The following is a 19,712-nucleotide window of genomic DNA, read 5'->3' as shown; positions in this document are numbered from 1 at the left end:
TGCCAACTCTTATACTCAATACCCCGTCCGATGAATGAAAGCATGCCGTATGCCTTCTTGACCACTCTATCCACCTGCGTTGCCACCTTCAGGGTACAATGGACCTGAACACCCAGATTTCTCTGTGCATCAATTTTCCCCAGGGCTTTTCGATTTACCGTACAGTTCGCTCTTGAATTGGATCTTCCAAAATGCATCACGTCGCATTTGCCTGGATTGAACTCCATCTGCCATTTCTCCGCCCAACTCTCCAATCTATCTATATTCTGCTGCATTCTCCTACAGTCCTCTTCACTATCTGCTACTCCAGCCATATTCATGCCATATAAATGCCAGACAATGACCATCTCTAAGCATAAAGAATCAAACCATCATCATTTGATATTCAATGGGATTACCGTTGGGAATACTCAACAACCAACATCATGGTGTTACCATTGACCAGAAACTGAACTGGACTTTCCATATGAATACAGTGGCATCGGAGCAGGTCAGAAGCGAGGAATACTGCAGAGAATAATTCACTTCCTGATTTCCCAAAGCCTGTTCACCATCGGCAAGTCACAACTGAGGACTGTGGTGGAATAGTCTCCACTTGCCTTGGTGATTGAAACTCCAACAACACTCAAGAAGCTTGACAACTTTTCACATAAAACAATTCACTTGATTGCCACCACATTAGTTTTATTTTCACCACTGACTCTCAGTGACAGGAATATTTACTAATTAATAGATACAGTGCAGAAATTCATGGAAGTTCCTCAGACAGAATCTTCCAAACCCACAATCATCTGGAAGGATAAGAGCAGCAGATACATGGGATCACCACACGCTGAAAGTTCTATTCCAAGCCAATCACCATCTTGACTTGGAAATATACGGCAATTCCTAAAGTATCTCTGCTTCAAAGTTCTCCATAATGGTATTGTAAGTCTATGTACAGCACATTGACAGCAATAGTTTAAGAAAGCAGCTCATCAACACATTCTCAACAGTCACTAGGAATGAGCAACAAATGGTCGCCCCAAACCAACGATGCCAATGAATGGATTAGAATTCATTAAAAATGTTGTCGAGTCATGGCTAGCACTGGACAGTGGGTTTTAGGTTTTGTGAGTGTAAACTGGTTTGGTGCAGATTGTACCTTGCTTGTTGTGAACAGCTGAAGCAATAAGCTGATCGGAACAATCTGTCCGTCTTTCAGAGGCACGGCCTACACACATAGCATCACACAGACACTGACATCCATATACCAGATTATTTACGTGAGATAGTTAGTAGCATTTTAAAATGTAATCGTATCTGCACTCAAGAACAATTGAAAACATAGTTAAATTATTGTCATGAATATGATTAGGTGTGGAATATTTGTATTGAAGTGAACAATAATTGGATATTTTATAACTTGATCCTGGGTGCAATAACCATCATTTGTGCACTATGTTTTCATTAGGTTTCAGTCTTAAAATTGATCTAAACAAATGGGTGGATTTGTTTACTGGAGAATCAAGTGGCTATGATCAAAGGATTTATGACCTTCAATAATGAGACTTTGCTGTTAATGGTCAACACTACTTTGAAAACATCAGCGTAAAATTTCTGTCTCGAGTCACACACAGGGATGTTGGTTGGGAACATGCCGGCCACCAATGTAGATGCACAATTTTGTTTGGACACTGGTATTGTGGAGCTGACAGGCACTGGATATGGTTGATGAGGGATTCAATGTAAGATGCCATATGCTGCAGTATTCCATCACCTTTTGTAACACTTCATTAAGGATCTGGTCCACAGCGCAGAATTATGGAGCTTATATGGGACATTAGATTTCACCAACATTGCCAAACTTGTGAGACATAAGCATTGGCAGGTCATTTGTATAAATTATAAAAATTGCCGTGAGCCTTTTGCTAGTCCATTGGCCAGTATGCTTCATGCACTTGCTCTTTGTTCCAGGATGTCTCTAAATTGCCGGTTGTGAAGAAACGTTCGAATAACTGTCCAGATCCATTTTGGAAAGATTTAGGAATTGGTCACTCTTTACTAGAGGTGGCAGTGTGGTGGCAGCAAGGCTATATTTGGATTCAGGCCTTTTTGACTGTATTTTTGATGTATATTGTTGAGCAAAGGTCATGTGTTTACTGATCTGAATATGAATCAGCTGTTTACTGTAGTTATTGAACTGAGCAATAGTCAGCTGGTTACTATAGTTACTAAACTGAGCAATAATTAGGTGGGTACTCTGATAATTGAAGTGAACAATAATTAAATAATCTTCAACTGAAAAAACAATTTGGGTTGGAGTGATTTTAAGATTCAAACAAATAAAGAGGTGTTAACTCTTTACTGCATAAAAGTTAAAACTGACCTGTAATATATTTCTCACAGACTAATCTAGCAATAATAGAGCATAGTCACCCTCACAGAATCCCACTTTACAGACAATGTCCCAGACAACACTATGATCATCTCAGAGCAGGTTCTGACCCACTAGGAGGACAGAGCCAGCAGAGGTAACAGCTCCATGGGATACAGTCAAGCGGGGTTGGGGGTGCCCTGGAAGTGCTCAGCATTGATGCTGGACCCCATGAAGCCTCATGGCATCGGGTTAAACACGGACATGGAAACATTATGCTGGTTATCAATTACCACATCCCTCTAATTTCTCTTTTTGAACACAACGTTGAAGGTGGAAAGGACATAGAATATATAGTGTGTGAGAGGCTTCAGTGTCAATCACCAAAAGAGGCTCAGCAGCACTACCTGCTGATTGAGCTGGGACATAGCTGCTGGTCTGGGGCTGCAGCACAGGGTGAGGGAACCAAAAAATGGGAAAAAAAAATCATTGGCATCATTGTCACCAATCTGCCGGACCCTCCGTCATGCTGTGTGGCACCTAGAAGCAGCAGATATACTGGTGATCATTTCCCAATATTCTGTAGACTCTGGAAAAATTCCAAAGGATGGGAGGGTAGCTAATGTTACCCCTTTTTTTTGAAAAAGGGAGAGAAAATGGGGAAATATAGGCTGGTGGTGGGGAAAATTCTGGTATCAATTACTAAGGATGTAATAACTGAGAATTTGGAAAGCAGTGACAGAATCAGCCCTAGTCAGCATGGATTAACTAAAGGGAAATCATGCCTGATAATTCTTCTGGAATTTTTATGACGATGTGACCAGTAGAGTGGACAAGGATGTGTCAGAAAATGTTGTGTCTCTGGACTTTCAAAAGGCTTTTGACAAGGTTCCACACAAGAGATTAGTAAGCAAAGCTAAAGCTCCTGGTATCGGAGGGGGAAAAAGAGAGTTGGAATAAACGGGTCCTTTTCAGTGTGGCAGGTAGCGATGAGTGGGTACCGCAGGGTTTAATCCTGTGACTCTAACTGTTCACAATATACATTAGCGATTTTGATAAAGGAATTGAATGCCATTTCTCAAATTTGCAGATGACACTAAGCTGGGTGGCAGTGTCTGCTGTGGGGAGGATGCTAAGAAGTTGCATGTTGACTTGGACAGACTGTCCAAGTGGGCAAATACTTGGCAAATGCAAGATAAAGTGGATAAATGTGAGGTTATCCATTTTGGTCACAAAAACAGGAAGGTCTATTATCTGAATGGTGGCAGTTTAGGAAAAGGTGAGGTGCAACAAGACCTGGGTGTCAGGATGGAACAGTCATTGAAGGTTGATAGGTTAAAATGATTAAAGTGAATGTATTTCCTGTGACTAGAACATCCAACAAAGGATCAGACATTCACAATTAGAAATGAGCCCCTCAGCAGAGTTTTGCAGTGGTATTTGAGATGAAATGTAGTGGCATTATCTCCATATACTGTGGATTCAATGAATCAGGGCTATAATCAAAATGGATATATTAAGTAGACTTGTTAGGGGTTTTTTGTTCATTCACTGGGACGTGGGTGTAGCTAGCTAGGCCAGCTGTTTATTGCATTTCCCTGGTGATGAAGGTGGTGCCATTATGGGGGGAGATAATGAATTTGACCTAAAGATATTGAGGCAATGGTGGTATATTTCTGAATCAAGATGTTAAGCGCCTTGGAGGGAACCTCTAAGGAGGTTTTGTTCCCATGTACTTTTTATCTCTCTTTTATGGAGATCGTAAAGTTTGCAAGGTGCTATCCAATGTGTCTTGGTGAATTTCTGCAGTGCATGTTGTAGATAGTATATACTGCTGGTGCTCAGCGACAATGGTGAATGTGGTGTCAATCAAATGTGTTCCATCGCACTCCTTAGATTTTGGACAGGCTTTGGCATGCTTGCTGAATGATTCCTAGCCTCTGATCTGCTCTTAAAGGCACTTATTTCACTAATTTAGTTCAGTTTTTGGTCAATGGTCAACATCACAAGATGTTGATAGTGGGACAGTCCGTGATGGTTACACCATTGAATGTCAAGGAGTGGTGCTTAAATTGCTCTTATTGGAGATGGTCATAGCCTGGCATTCATATGTTGCAAATGTTACTTGACACCTTTTATCCAAAGTCTGGATATTGTCCAGATCTTGTTGCATTTAAACACAGAAAAAGGTGCTGAGAATTATACAATCGTTTGTGAACATCCCCACTTCCTTGTGGAGGGAAGGCCATTGATGACTCTAACCAGCAGAGTATCTTGCCTCCAATACACATTGACTCCCATAGAAACATAGACTAGAGGTGCAGGAACAGGTCGTTCAGCATTTCCAGCCTGCTTGGTCATTCAATATGATCATGGCCTATCATCCAACTCAGTACCTGATTCCCGTTTTTCATATCCTTTTGTCCTAAGAATAATATCTACATCTTTCTTGAAAATCTTTAATGTTTTGGCCTTAACAATTTCTTGTGGCAGAGAATTCCTCAGGCTCATCACTCTTTGGGGGAACATATTTCTCCTCATCACATAGAATGCCTACAGTGTGGAAACAGGCCCTTTGGCCCAACAAGTCCATACCAACCCTCAGAGCATCCTGCCCAGACCCATCCCCCTATAACCCACCTAATCTGCACATCCCTGGACACTATGGCCAATTCACCTAGCCTGCACATCTTTCGACTGTGGGAGAAAACCATAGCACCCGGAGGAAACCCACGCAGACACAGGGAGAATGTGCAAACTCCATACAGACAGTTGCCCAAGGGTGGAATCGAACCCGGGTCCCTGGTGTTGTGAGGCAGCAGTGCTAACCACTGAGCCACTGTGCCATCCCAAATGATATCTGGGTCTCCGGATTAACAATCCAGTGACAATACCGTTAGGCTATCACCTCCCCCACCTCTCTGAGCTAAAAGACCTATCTTTATCCTTCGACTGTGACCCCTTGTTCTGTTCTCCTTGTTTATCAAGAACATCCTTTCTGTGTCTACCCTGATAAATCGTCTAAGAGTTGTAGAGGTTTCTTCGAGATATCCCCCTCGTTCTTCTAAATTTGAGTGAATATAGTCCTCACTGATTCAGTCTCTCCTCGTACAGCAGTCTGTCATCCCAGGATTCAGTCTGGTAACCCTTTGCTATACTCACTTTCTATAGCCAGAACACCCTTCCTCAGATTAGGGGATGCTACCTTTTGTTGGAGCTCCTTCACGCAACACTTGGTCACGTGTGATCTTAATGTCAAGTCAGGAAGTCTCACCCCATCTCTGGAATTCAGCCGTTTTTGTCCACGTTTGAACAAAAGCCGTAACGAAGTCAAGAGCTGAGTGGTCCTAGTGTCTTGCAGAGGGGTATTGCCAGTGTTGCCAAAATGTCTCCTTCAGACAGGTAGTTGGCAAAAAGCTTGAAGATATCATTGGTTTTTTTTTTAATGAGACAAAAGAATCATGAGTGGGCAGGATCAAGGCTAGCTTAGACTCAGGAAAGCTTTTAGTTTTGCTTTCAGTTAGTGAGAAGGTGTCTGCTGCCTGCTGATCTTGGCTTCCTGGCTGCTACAGTGATGTCTTGGACAGCGAGGCTTTCCCTAAAAAAATCAAAAGGTGTTGATTGTTTCTTTCTTCTGGACTGGAGAGAAACAGAAGGTGAGAACCATAACAGTTTTGTTGAATTGCATTTTTGCTACAGGGTATGTGAATGAAATGCTGCCTCTTTTGGAACAGTTGATGATTTGCAGTTAAACAATACATTACCTTGTTAAGTATATCAATAGCGTTAAAGTTACGTGAATCCTTATTTTTAGCATTTTACCTGTGCTTTCAGAATAAAGTGTGTTTTAATTAAAGCCTAGAGGTGGACCACTGGGGTGGCACAGTGGCTTAGTGGTTAGCACTGCTGCCCCACAGCACCAGGGACCCAGCTTGGATTCCTCCTTCAAGTGACTGTCTGTGTGCAGTTTTCACATTCTCCCTGTGTCTGCCGGGGTTTCCTCTGGGTGCGCTGGTTTCTTCCCACAGTCCAAAGATATGCAGATTAGATGAATTGGGCATACCAAATAACCCATCGTATTCATGGATTTGTAGGTAGATTAGCCATGGGAAATGGAGGGTTACAGGGATAGGGAAAAGGGGTGGGTTTCAGAGGGATGATCTTCAGACAGTCAGCACTGACTCAATGGGCAGCTTCCATACTGAAGAGGTTTTATGATTCTAATGGAATCACATATGGAATACAGCATTTAAACAATTGCCTTTAAGTGAATACAGAAGTTAAATTTTCCAGCGTTGGGTCATGTTGTTTTCGCGGCCTGTGGCCTTTGCAATATCCAGTGCCTCCAACCCTTCAGGTGGAGTGATTCAAATTGGATGAAGACTGGAATCAGTGACGCTGGGGACCACAGGAAGAGGCCGAGTTATATCGTGCACTTGGAACTTCTGGCTGAAGACTGTTGCACAAATTTCACATTTATCACATTAGCATAAAAACAAAAAGAACCCCTCAAAGCAAGAGGCACCCGCATGAGCCATAGTCAATTTATTCACAAATTATCTTTCAAGTGTTTTCACACATTGTGTACAATTCTCAAGTTTATCAACCCAATCTGTGCCACAAAAAACATAGAGATTTCTTTTTAACTCAGGACTGACCTGGTTGAAGGACGGACAGGAGTGGCAGCTCAACATTCAGGGGATAGAATTTGCTGTCACAATAGGGGGAATGTAAGGGAGGTGGGCTATTACATTATTGAAAAAGAAAACCATCGTTGCAGTAATAAGGGAGAAGGTCCCAGAAGAATCTTCAAATAGGGCCATCGGGAGAGAGTTTAGAAATAAAAAAGGGACGATTACCTCGTTAGCATGAGACTACAGGCCTCCCAACAGCCAGAAGGAGATAAAGGAGTGGTTTTGTAGGCAAATCACAGAAAGGTGTGAGAGAAATGGTGTGATAGTTCTTGGGGATTTCAAATTTGCTAACATTAACTAGGATGGCCTTAGTGTGAAAGTATTGGATAGGTTGAAGTTTTAAAGTTCAACCAGAAGAGCTTTTCTGTGCCAGTGAATAGACAGTCCTACTACAGATGGGGCTAGACCTAATGCAAGGGAACTGCAGTTTCATTAGGCGAGCATTTTGGGGAGCAATAAGTGAGTGACTGTAATTGTGCAAGTTTCAAAGTCATTTTGGAGAGAGATAAGGATAGAAGTTAAGTGTCTAAGCTGGGGAAAGGCGAATTTCATTATTATTAGGCACGATCAGGGAAACACAGACTGGGAGGAATTACTTCCAGGTGAGTCAACAGTTGGAAAGTGGGAATCTTTTCAAAGTGGTATAATAAGGATTCAAGGCCAGCATGTTTCTCTGAGAGTGAAGGGCAAGGACAGTTAGTCCAGAGAACTCTGGATGTCAAGGGATAGCGAGAGTTTAATAAAGAAAAAAGAAGGTAGAGTGCAATATAACAGGGGAGGCCCTTCAAAAGAATAGAGTGTGTCGGTGTTTTCCTTTAAAAGCGAATGAGGAGGGCAAAGATGTGAAACCAATGTGGTCAGGTGGTCAACAGCAGAAATGGCTTTGAGACTGGTTAAGAGTTACAATCAAGCATGCTGGGAATTTTGGTCAAGCTACTTGAAACTCTGACTTCAGTTTCCTGCGTTAAACAAATAAGACAAGTGTCATAATGGTCAGGTAGGCAGACTGGCACCGTACTACCTGCAACGAGCATTGGATGTGGCTGTTTAACATTTGGGAGATTTTATTTACCAGTAAAATCCTTTGGCTGGGATCAAACCTTGTGATCTGGGTCTGGTCAATTCATTGGCTGAGTGCCAGAGGAGTTTCCTTTGGGAGGAGCATACTTTTGAGATAAAAGTTAGGAGAATAAAAGATTTTGCAGGAGGAGCTCTTGAGAACAACATTTATAATGTCAGAGATAGTAAGAACTGCCGATGCCGAAGTCAGAGATAGCATAGTGTGGAGCTGGAGGAGCACAGCAGGCCAGGCAGCATCAGAGAAGCAGGAAAGCCTGGCCTGCTGTATTCCTCCAGCTCCACACAACATTTGTAATGTACTGTGGAGTGATTGTCAGAGGAGACACAGAACCATGAGGAAAGGTTTACAGTGAGAGCAAAATGGGCCATTTCACTTGAATTGGGTGGTATTTGTTTCAAGCCAAACCTAGAGTCAGAGTTGAATGTGAATTGTGTTGAAGTTAAAGTAGGGTAAAGAAAAGTTAAATGAAGTGAGTTAAAGTTGAAGTTAAGCTAGATAAGGCAAGAAGTTATGTTGTAATGAATATGTTTTTACTGAGTATTAGTATCTAAAGAATTAAACAAAGAAAGGCTAGTTAATTAAATTCTGAGTTGATTCCCTGTCACACAAGAGAAGAATATCTGGGTAAAAGTTTAGAGTACACCTTTTGGGCAACACAAAGCATATTTAGCAAACAGAATCAAGGAAATCCTGAAGGCATTTTTAAGTAGAGAGACGATTATCAGGGGAAGTATTGGATCTATTAGAGACAAAATGGGTAACCTGTAGAGCTAGCAGTCATTGTTAGGTCTTAAGTGAATACAAAAGAACACAAGAGAAGTATGCCACAGGAACAGTTCCTTTGGTCCTCCAGGCCTGTGCTGATCATCATGCCCTGACTAAACTAAAAAACAAACCTTCTGCCCTTATTTGATCTGTATCCCTCTATTCCATCCCTATTCAGGTAACCATCCAGATGCTTCTTAAATGTTGATTAAGATACTTCTCATCTGTTATCTATGACATTTGGTTGGGATGGTTATGTTTTGGAGAATGTTAAGATTAAAAAGGAGGTATTAGATGTTGTAGCAGGTGTAAAGGTATACAAATCCCCACAGTCTGATGAGAGGTAAGGGAGGATATTACTGGGATCCTGATGGAGGTATTTAATACTTAGTTGGCCACAGGAGAAAAGTATCAGATGACTGGGGAATAGGTAATGTGGTTCCTGTGTGCAAGGCGGCCAGAAGGGATGGGCCAGATATTTAACTGGTTGATATAATCTGATGTTAGCAGGAAGGAAATATTTGGGAAAAATTCTGAGGAACAGGTTTAATCAATAGTAGGAAAGATGGGATTGATCAGGGATAATCAGAGATTTGGAGGGAGATCCTGTCTGACTAACTTGAGGGTTTTGAAGAATGTGACTATATTGATGAGGGCTGCAGTTGATGTGGTTTACATGGATCTCAGTAAGGCCTTTGACAAGGTCCCACATGGAAGGCTTGTCCAAAAGGTAGGAGTACATGGCATTCAAAGCAAGTTGGCAAGCTGCCTCCAAAACTGGTTTTCACAAAGGAGGGAAAGGGTCATAGGGGAGGGTTGTTTTTTGTGATTGGAATTCTGTGACCAGTGGTGTGCCACAGGGATCAGTACTGAGACCCTTGTTGTTTGTTATGGACAACAATGACTTGGACGTTAATGTAGAAGGCACAAGTATAAAAGTTTGCAGATGACAGGCAAATTGGAGGTGTTGTTGATAGGGAGGATGTTGGTCTCAGACTACAGGTTGATATTGATCAGCTGGTAAATTGGGCAGAGCAATGGCAGATGGAATTTAATCCAGAAAAGTGAAAATGAATTTTGGGAGTTTTAACAATGGAAGGATATTCACAATAAATGCTAGGTCCCTCAGGAGTACTGATGAACAAAGGGTGGTGGACAACTCCATAGATCCTTACACGCACAGGTATATAGGGGAGTGAAGAGTGCATATGGGATGCTAGAGTGCATATACAGGCATTGAATATAGTAGCAAGGAAGCCTTGTTACATCTTTATAAAATATTGTTGAGGCTACAGATGGAATAGTATTCAGTTCTAGTTGCTACAGTATCAGAAGGCTGTGGTTGCACTGGAGAGAATCCAGGGGACATTCACCAGATGTAGCCTGGGATGAAAGGTCTCAGTTATGAAAAGAGACTGGAGAGGCTAGGTTTGTTTTCCTTCCAGCAGCAGAGGCTGAGGGGCAATATGATTGTTTACACATCTAATAATTGAGGTATACACAGAGTAGACCGAGAAAATCTCTTCACCATGGTAGACATGTCCAAGACAAGTTTAAGGTAAAGACTAAGTGGTTCAGAGGACTAAGTGGTTTAGAGGAGGATGGTGGGAGCAAGTGCTCTCTCCACATTGCAGAAACAGGTGGATGAACATGGAATGTCAGGGCACAGTTGGCTATGGGCAAAGTGGAGGGAGATGGGAACAGTGTAGTTTGGTGTTTGTTGGTTAGGATAGACATGGTGGGCTGAAGGGCCTGATTCTGTGCTGTATGACTCTATGATAGTTTGACTCACATAATTAATTGTTTCTGTATTGGACAGGAGTCATCTGGGAATGATATTCATTTCACCGTTAGCTGTCAGTTCATTCAGTGGTAAAGGCTGAGAATTGGGTGGAATAGGGGAACAGCACATTTCCTAGGAGACCAGGTCCTCACTATCAGACTAGAAGTTCACAGAGTAAAGAGTCAGAAACAGAACAACTATGAAACTCCATCCTGACTGTTCACCTCTCAGTGAAATTCAAATAATGATCTGATTCACTCTTGAATGCTTCAGTCGTACCTGCCTCTACCACAGCTCCATGTGACATCACTGTGCCTTGTTGTATTAAAGTGAAGGAGGTGGAAACACAGGGTCAGTTCTGTGTCTATGTTCCCAGTAAGGCACCAGGGCCAGACTGAAGACAGGGAGAGACAGAAGGCAGATTATTGCCCTAGATGGACAAAATAATCCACATTCAACCCAAATTACAGTGAACAGGGGCAAAACCCCATCCAGGTCTTCAATCAGCAGTACACGCTGGGATTAACGAAGGGCTGGAAATCCAGGATCGAGTAGAAGGAGGTGCTCTCAGTTCATAAGACAGAGGCTAAATGGCCTAATTCTGCTCTGCCATTTGATCATGGCTAATATGCTCCTCACCCCCATTTTCCTGCCGTGTCCCAATAACACTTCAAACCATTCCCAAATTTAAAAAAAACTGTAACTCTTTGTTAAATGCACTCACTCTCCCAGCATCCTCTGCACTTTGGGGCAGCAAATTCTACAGTTTCATAACCCTTTGGGTGAAGTAATTTCTCCTCAACTCAGTTTTAAATTTGCAACCCCTTATCCTAAGACTTTGACCTCTCATCCTAGAATACCCCACAACAGGCAGCATCCGCTCAATGTCTCTTTTATCTGTATATTTTATCGTCTTAAATACCTTAATTTGATCTCCAATCATTCTTCAAAATTTGAGAGTATAGGCTTATACTGTTGAATTTCTCTTCATGCGACAAATCACCCCCAATTCTGGGATCAATCTAGTGAACCCACTCTGAACTGCCTCCAATGCCACCAAATCTTTCGTCAAATAAGGGGACCAAAACAGCGGAAATTCTCCAGGTGTGGTCTCATCAGTGCCACTGATACCTGGAGTCACATCTCAGTCGGTGATGTGGAGTCCACCCTGTGAGAGGTGGCATAACTTTCAGGTTTAAGAGGAGAGGATGCTTTACTTCTAATTTACAAGTGTAGAGTGAGCTTTACTCTGTATCTAACCCTGCACTGTCCCTGTCCTGTGAGTGTTTAATGGGGACAGTGTCAATGGAGATTTACTCCGTATCTAAACCCCTGATGTACCTGTCATGGGAGGGTTTGATGAAGCCAGTGGATGCATTACTTTCAGTTTATTTTCAGGTTCCTTTCAGTTTTAAGAGTGCAGAAAGTTTTAGTTTGTACTTAACCCCATGGTGCCCTTGCCCTGGGTCTGTTTGGTAGAAACAGTGTAAAGGAGATTTACTCTGTATCTGACCCAGTGCTGCCCTTATCCTGGGAATGTATGATGAAGAAAGTGTAGTGGAAAATTTATTTTCAGTATAAAAAGACAAGAAGGAGCTGTATACAGGGAGTTTTACTCTGCACCTACCCCTGTGCTGTCCAGGTCTTGGGAATATTTAATTGGGACCCTGTAAAATGAGCTTCAGTCTGCATCTAAACCCATGCTGGAACTGTCCTGGGAGTATTTGATGGGAATACCGTGTGTGGCGTGGGAGAGCATTAACCTCCATATAACTCTCTGCATTACCTGCAGTGCCATCCTGCCCCACCAGCTGAGCTAAATGCACATGTTCAATCAACCAATCAATCCCTCTTAGCTACCCAATGCTTCTCTCTCACCATCTGCTGCATCGGCCAGACATCAACACATCACCCACTAAACGCTTGTCTGGATGGATGCAGCTCCAACAACACTTAAGAACCTCGACACCATCCAGGACAAAGCAGCCTGCTTGATTGTCTGCACATCGACAAGCATCCACTCCCTCTCCCACTTACACTAAGTATAACCAATTTATACCATCTACAAGATGCACTGCAGATCCTGAGACAGACCCTTCCAAACCCACAACCACTTCCATCTGGAAGGACAAGGGCAACAGATAAATGGGAACACCACTCTTTGCAAGTTCTCCACCACGCCACTCACCATTTCGACTTGGATGCTGGGTCAAAATTCTGAAATTCCCTCCCGAAGGGCATTACGGGTCTAACACTTGGACTACAGTATTCAAGAAGGCAACTCACCACCATCTTCTCAAGGGGCAACTAGGCTTCAGCAATTAAAGTCTGGACCAAACAGCAACATCCACATCCACAGATGAATAAAAATATTTCATGCTCTGGAAACAATAGGATTCACCTGTGGGCTTCACTCAGGAGTTTTGTTTATTCACAACACAAGGATTTCGTACAACCATGTATTTTACTGCATTACTGATCTTCGCTCTGAACCTAGACAATGTTGCTGCACAAACACTATTATTTATGCAACAACTTAGATTCTGTAGCATAAACCCAATTCTTCTGAAGTTATGTAGAAAAGGTGAGTAATTTGCAGGTTTGATATCTAGAATGACATAATATAAGAAATGTACAACATACATTAACCACAGCAGGATGAAGCTCCCAGAGATGGTGAAAAGCAAAATCACAGACTTCCTTCTGATCTCTGGGTCTCTGCGATTCTCTCCCTTGCTCTCACCCTTCAGCCTCTTCTGGACTCGACTGGTCACTAAAATGTGTGTCACAGCATTGAGCGACAGAATTAAAGCGAATGGCAGTAAAAGGGGTTAAAACCATATCAAGCCAATCTATTGCCACCAAGTCTCAGTATAGTAGGTTGATTTTGTTTTACAGTAGAATGGCACATTGTTGATTATCCCCTGATGTTCATAGTGAAAACAGAAGGGGGTGTTTTTCAAACAGAGCAGGATGCAGGTTTTTGCTAGAACCACACAATCAGTTTTCTCAGAGCAATATTTTGTTTTTAGCTTCTGACAATAAATGGTCACAAATCTGTCAAAGGAGAAAGTGACGGTGAACCAGATACAGCCGTCCCTGGCTACACAGCGCAGGACCCCAGTAACACTGCACACAGGAGTGATGTCCAGGAAAAAAACAGCAGGTAGTAATAAGAGCGAAATCTCCACAGTATAACCTCAGTGATAATGACCATCAGATTGGCAGCTGCCTTAAACACCATGTAGCAAGTACTGCAATGGGAAACACCACACTTTCCCTGGGAAAGGATAACAATCGCCAGCAAATTAACTGCGGGAAGACAAACAGGAAAAGCAGTGAATTACTGATAAGAAACTCCCCCTGCCTGTTCCAGAGAGCAGCAATTTTTACCATCATGAAAACTGATGGACTGTGGGAAGTGGGTTGGAGTTCAGTGAGTTTGAATTTTAAGACTGTCACACCTGCCCCAAATTTGCCTCCAACCCAATCAGACCAGAGACTTTGAGTCAGGTCAGGAACACAGCTCACACTCCCTCTGAGGACCTTAGTTTGTTCGAGAACTGTCTGATAGAGCATGATTAATTTATTTGTTGAATGGCTGGAGGAGTTGAATGGTCTACTCCTGTACCTACGTTCCTATAAGTGTTGAAAATGGGATTAGAATAGTGAAGTGCCTGTTTTTCATTGGTCTGGATGCAGTTGGCTGAAGGGTCATTTTTGCTGTAGATTTCTATGTCTATGACTAACTCAAATTGACAGGATTGCAAAGTTGGCATAAGGAAACAGACATGATGCGGTGATTGAATCATGTACAAAGTGACTGAACAGAGTTTTAAATAGCAGATAGGGATCAGCTGTGGCAATTTGTTCATTCTGATCAGTTTCTCAAAAATGTATCAGAAACAAAGGCATTTGAACGTTTCAGAAAACAGGTTCACTAACAGGAAAAAGCAGAAACACAGGTCAATGAGGCCCCACTCATCTAAATAAAACCTCGAGAATCATTCCACATTGATTGAGAAATTACATTTTAAAAAGTACTTGGATTCATACTTGAAATTTCATAACATTGAAGACTATGGGCCTGACAATGTAAGGATGGCCTGGTATAGATTTACTGTCTTAGATGGTACAGAACTCCATGAGCCGAAGGGCCTTTTGTGTCCTGTATGTTTATAGGATTCAAACTGAGAATGTTTCAGCTGCTACAACATCACTCAGAAAGTTAACCACACAATATGGACATACATGGAAACATTGAAGATTGGAACAGGAGTCTACCAATCAACGCCTCAACCCGGCTCTAACATTCATTATGATCATGGTTGATCATCGAGCTCAATCCCCTAATCCCACCCTAACCCATTTTCCTTGATCCTCTTAACCACAAGATCTATGTCTATTTCCTTCCTGCAAACACGTAATGTTTTGGCCTCAACCACATTCTGTGGGAGTGAATTCCACAGGCTCACCACTCTCTGGGTGAAGGAATTTCTCCTCATCTCAATCCTAAAGCTTTAACCCCTTCTCCTTAAACTGTGACCCTTGTTCTGTACTGCCCCACCATCGGGAACATCCTTCCTTCATCTAACCTGTCAATTACAGCAGTAAGATTGGCCCCAGAACCAAGAGATGTGCACCATCCAGTTCATGAGCAGTCTCCACATGTTACTGACCACAACATTCTATCTAATGTCTGCACTTCACTTTTTTTGTGACATTTGTTCCTCAGTTGTGGGCATCTCTCATCACATCCACAAATCTCATTACACAAAGGACAAGATTGGCAGAGCTTACCTGTACAATGACTCTAAGTTACAGATCGAGGTTCCAGCATTGCTTAGCTTTGTTGCTGTTTTTCAAATTTCTGTCAATGAATACATTAATTAAAATAATGAGTATAATCCCAATTAAGCATTGCCATTGGGTACATCATACTAAAATAACAAAAACAGAATCTGGAATCTGCCAGCAATTACTCTTTCCAAACAACCCAAAGGCATCTCTTACTCGAACTAGACTATATTTACATGCATTTGAGGCACCGTGGGGGAGCTCCAACAACTGAAAAGGACCCCCATTTAACTTCAGCAGAAAGACATCAGAGCAACACGCAGATACTCATTCCTGGTCGGTCCATATCGCAACAGAATGGCAACTGATAGCGCAGGACTTAAATACTACCCAGGTCTGTCACTCAAAGCCTATCTCCTCCCAAATCCCAGTTCATCCAGTCAGCTCCCAGCTACATCGACCTGCAGCACACCAACACTCATCTTTGTGGGATTAGAGGAGGGTGTGGGAGAAAACAGCAGGTTTAGCCTAGGTCTGCCCCCCCCGTCCTTCACCCACCCTCACTGGACCCAGGCTTGGAATACACACAGATAGAAAGCTGCAGTTTCAACCACAAGGTTAGGACACAAATAAATTCAAGATTGGCTTAGATAAACAGTGTGGAGCTGGAGAAGCACAGTGGGCCATGCAGCAGCAGAGGAGCAGGAAAATTCACGTTTCAGGTTGGGACCCTTCTTCAGGAGCAGGCTTTGTTTTAATAGATATTTAATGAAACTAACAAGTAAAGTCAGCAAGCTTGATGAGTTTGAGATTTATACAAATGATAAATCCATTATAAAACTGAATACACCATATTTACAATTTAACATATTATACAAATGGACACAGTTTTGTTTTTACAAAATTGAACAGAAGTGTATGATGGAATTGAACACAAGATTACTAAACAAATACACTTCATTCCTAAGAATATGTCAAGGGATATTTCAAGGCTGTTCCACTTTTTCATCGATTGTTCATTGACAATCAGTGCTGGGAAATAGCTGTTTGATACAAGTTGTCTTAAAGATGTTTACACTCAGGATAGTATCAATTACCTGATTTTTGAGAAGAAGATGACGAAGGTGTTTGATGAGGGCAGAGCAGTGGATGCTGTCTATATAGATTTTAGTAAGGCTTTCGACGAGGTCCCTCATAGCAGACTCATCCAGAAGATGCATGAGATCCACAGTGACGTGGTGGTGTGGATTCAGAATTGGCTTGACCATAGAAGGTAGAGGGTAGTGGTGGAAGGGTGTTTTTTGGCTGGGGGTCTGTAACTAGTGGTATTCTGCAGGGATCCATACTGGGACCTCTGCTGTTTGGCTGAAAGTGTAGATGGGGGCTTAGTAGGTTTGCAGACAATACAAAGATCAGCAAGTTGTGCAGAAATTTGTCAAAGGATACAGCAGGATATAGATCAGTTGTAGATATGGGGGAAAATTAATTTGTGTCAGTGTGAGGTACTGTACTTTTGGAGATCAAATGTTAAGGAAAAGTATACAGTTACTGGCAAGAACTTGAACAGCATTGATGTACAGAAGCATCTTGGAGTTCAAGTCCATAGCTCCCTAACAGTGGCCAGGCAAATATGTAGGGTGTTAAGAAGGCATATGGCACGCTTGCCTATATTGGTCAGGGAATGGAGTACAAGAGTCAGGATGTCATTTGGAGCTTTATAAGACTTTGGTTAGGCCACACTTAGAGTATTGTGTTCAGTTCTGGTCACCACATTATAGGAAGGATGTGGAAGCTTTGGAGAGGGTGCAGAGGAGGTTAATCAGGATGCTGCCTGGAATACACAGTATGAGCCATAAGTACAGTATAGACAACTTGCATTATTTTCTCTGCTGCAGCAGAGGCTGAGGGGAGACTTGACAGAAGTCTATAAAATTATGAGATGCATAGATAGGGTTGATAGTTTTTGATCTTTTTCCCCTAGAATTGAAATGTCTTATACTTATGGGGATGCCTTTAAAGGTGAGAGGGGGTAAGTTCAAAGGAGATGCGAGGGACAAGTTTTTTTTTTAAAAAATAGAGAGTGATAGGAGTCTGGAATGCACTGCCAAGGGTAGTGGTGGAGGCAGATATGTTAGGGCCGTTTAAAGGGACTTTTAGATAAGCAGGTGATTCTGCAAGGAATGGAGGGATAGGGACCAGGGGCAGGCAGAAGGGATTAGTTTAATTTGGCATCATGTTCGGCACAACAGCATGGGCTGGAAGGCCTGTTCCTCTGCAGTACTGTTCTATGTTTTACACTATACACACCACCAACAGCAATCTTCCTCTGCGGGATTCTGGTATGCTCCCCCTCTGCGAGGGAATGTAAATGTTTTACACACACACACACACAATGACCCCCACCGCTGGGGGCTGTAATCCGAGATCAGAGAGATGATGGAGACAACAGACACTCGAGATCACCCAGCAACATTAATAACATACCATTAATAAAAAGAACAAAGCATATTGAGTAAGACGCTGTCAACTCAGTATCACCATCAGCAAATATTCAATAAATCAATGATTATCAATTTGTAGTCTGGATCAGTGTCTGTGGTTGCTACAGATTGGGAAGATTCAGTGAGCATCAACTGTTTAGGAATCGAATTAATCCATTCTGCAGTCTGACTATCAAATGCTGTTGATCAGAGGATTGGTTTACGAACTTGCCTGAAATGGGAACAGTCAATGGGTTATGCTATTGGAGGGTCAGTGCAGACCAAATGGGCCTCTTTCTGCACTGTAGGAATTATATTCTATGAAACCAGTTTTACACCTGAGCAACTTTTTTTCTCCCCATTCACTTCCCAGTTGTTGGGTTCGCAGGTAAAGTTACTAACCTAAATTGTCCTGAGATGTTGCTGTCAGGTCGTCTTCTGGAATCTTTGATTTAACTGTGATTATCTCTTCCCATCCTGTGATTTTTGAAGTCTGATAAATACGGTGAAACTTTGCCATTTATTATACGAGAGAGGACAGAATGGTTAAATCACATAGGATCGAGATGTAAAATAAAGTAGAAAATAACAGTGTATTATAGGTCTATCAGATTATGAAAAACAGCATCAAGAGAACAGTTATCTCACAAGGAACCTGACCCAGAATATCAAACTATCCTCCCTCTACTTAACTGCTAATAACCTTGCTCTGTTTAGACCAGAAGCCATGCATTATACCCACAGTAGTTTAGGCGCAGACCCTATATGTCCATTTACTGCAGAGTAGTTCACACTGAATCAATAAGTTCCACATTTGTTATTTTTTGTAGCATGCAGGAGAATTTACCTGGTCAATTCTTTATTTGACATGTTCCAGACAGTGTGTGCCACTGCTGCAGTTAAGAAACTCATCGTTCAGTTGTAAATGATACCAATAACAACAGGAGTGTCTGCATTTAATACACTGGCCCGGATATTCTGATGTGATCGCTACTCCACTCATTCTTTTTTAATGTTAGTACTGAGCTTCACATTTCTAGCTAGAAATTCTGATTCCAGCCCCATCAGAAATGCAGAGTGTAGTTGAAATGAACACAAGTTTCCCCTGTTTCAGGGGTAATGGGGGGAACGTCAAGCCACACTTTCTTGTTTTGCTGAGTCTACGATTTACACAGCAGTACAGTCAGAGCCTGACAGCTGCTGCAGTGTGGGGTTAGGTGGCAGGTTGTTCAGCAGTTAAGAGTGCCATAAAAGTGATGGACTGCCTTTGGGAGGTGAGAGTTGAGCAGTGCTAGGGCTGTGGGGTAGTGGCTAGAGGTTTTGGGGACAGTGGGAGGGATTCAAAAAATGTTAGGGCTGGCAGAGAGGGATGTTGAGCGTATATCAGGGCAGGCAGTGGCCAAAGTGACTATTCAAATGGTACTGGGTTGGCTTCCTCACTGTCTAACATTTCCTGGACAACTATTAACATAGAACATAGAACATTACAGCGCAGTACAGGCCCTTCGGCCCTCGATGTTGCGCCGACCTGTGAAACCAATCTGAAGCCCATCTAACCTAAACTATTCCATTATCATCCATATGTTTAACCAATGACCATTTAAATGCCCTTAAAGTGGGCGAGTCTACTATTTTTGCAGGCAGGGCATTCCACGCCCTTACTACTCTCTGAGTAAAGAACCTACCTCTGACATCTGTCCTATATCTATCACCCCTCAATTTAAAGCTATGTCCCCTCGTGCTAGCCATCACCATC

General features: G+C 42.3%; 1 long non-coding RNA gene and 1 pseudogene across 1 annotated transcript; both read right to left on the bottom strand.

The window, feature by feature from the left end:
- Positions 1 to 19,712, bottom strand: part of LOC125488029 — a 107,387-nt pseudogene that overhangs the window by 45,671 nt on the left and 42,004 nt on the right.
- Positions 12,871 to 19,383, bottom strand: LOC125488059. Its single transcript, XR_007266203.1, has 3 exons — positions 18,359 to 19,383; positions 15,480 to 15,549; positions 12,871 to 13,991 (listed from the first exon to the last, which is right to left on the bottom strand). It is a non-coding gene; the product is annotated as an uncharacterized LOC125488059 (long non-coding RNA).

Source organism: Rhincodon typus, chromosome 48, assembly GCF_021869965.1.
Source record: "Rhincodon typus isolate 14 chromosome 48, sRhiTyp1.1, whole genome shotgun sequence".
In the NCBI taxonomy this organism is placed as follows: Eukaryota; Metazoa; Chordata; class Chondrichthyes; order Orectolobiformes; family Rhincodontidae; genus Rhincodon; species Rhincodon typus.
This window is presented reverse-complemented; position numbering and strand designations above follow the sequence as displayed.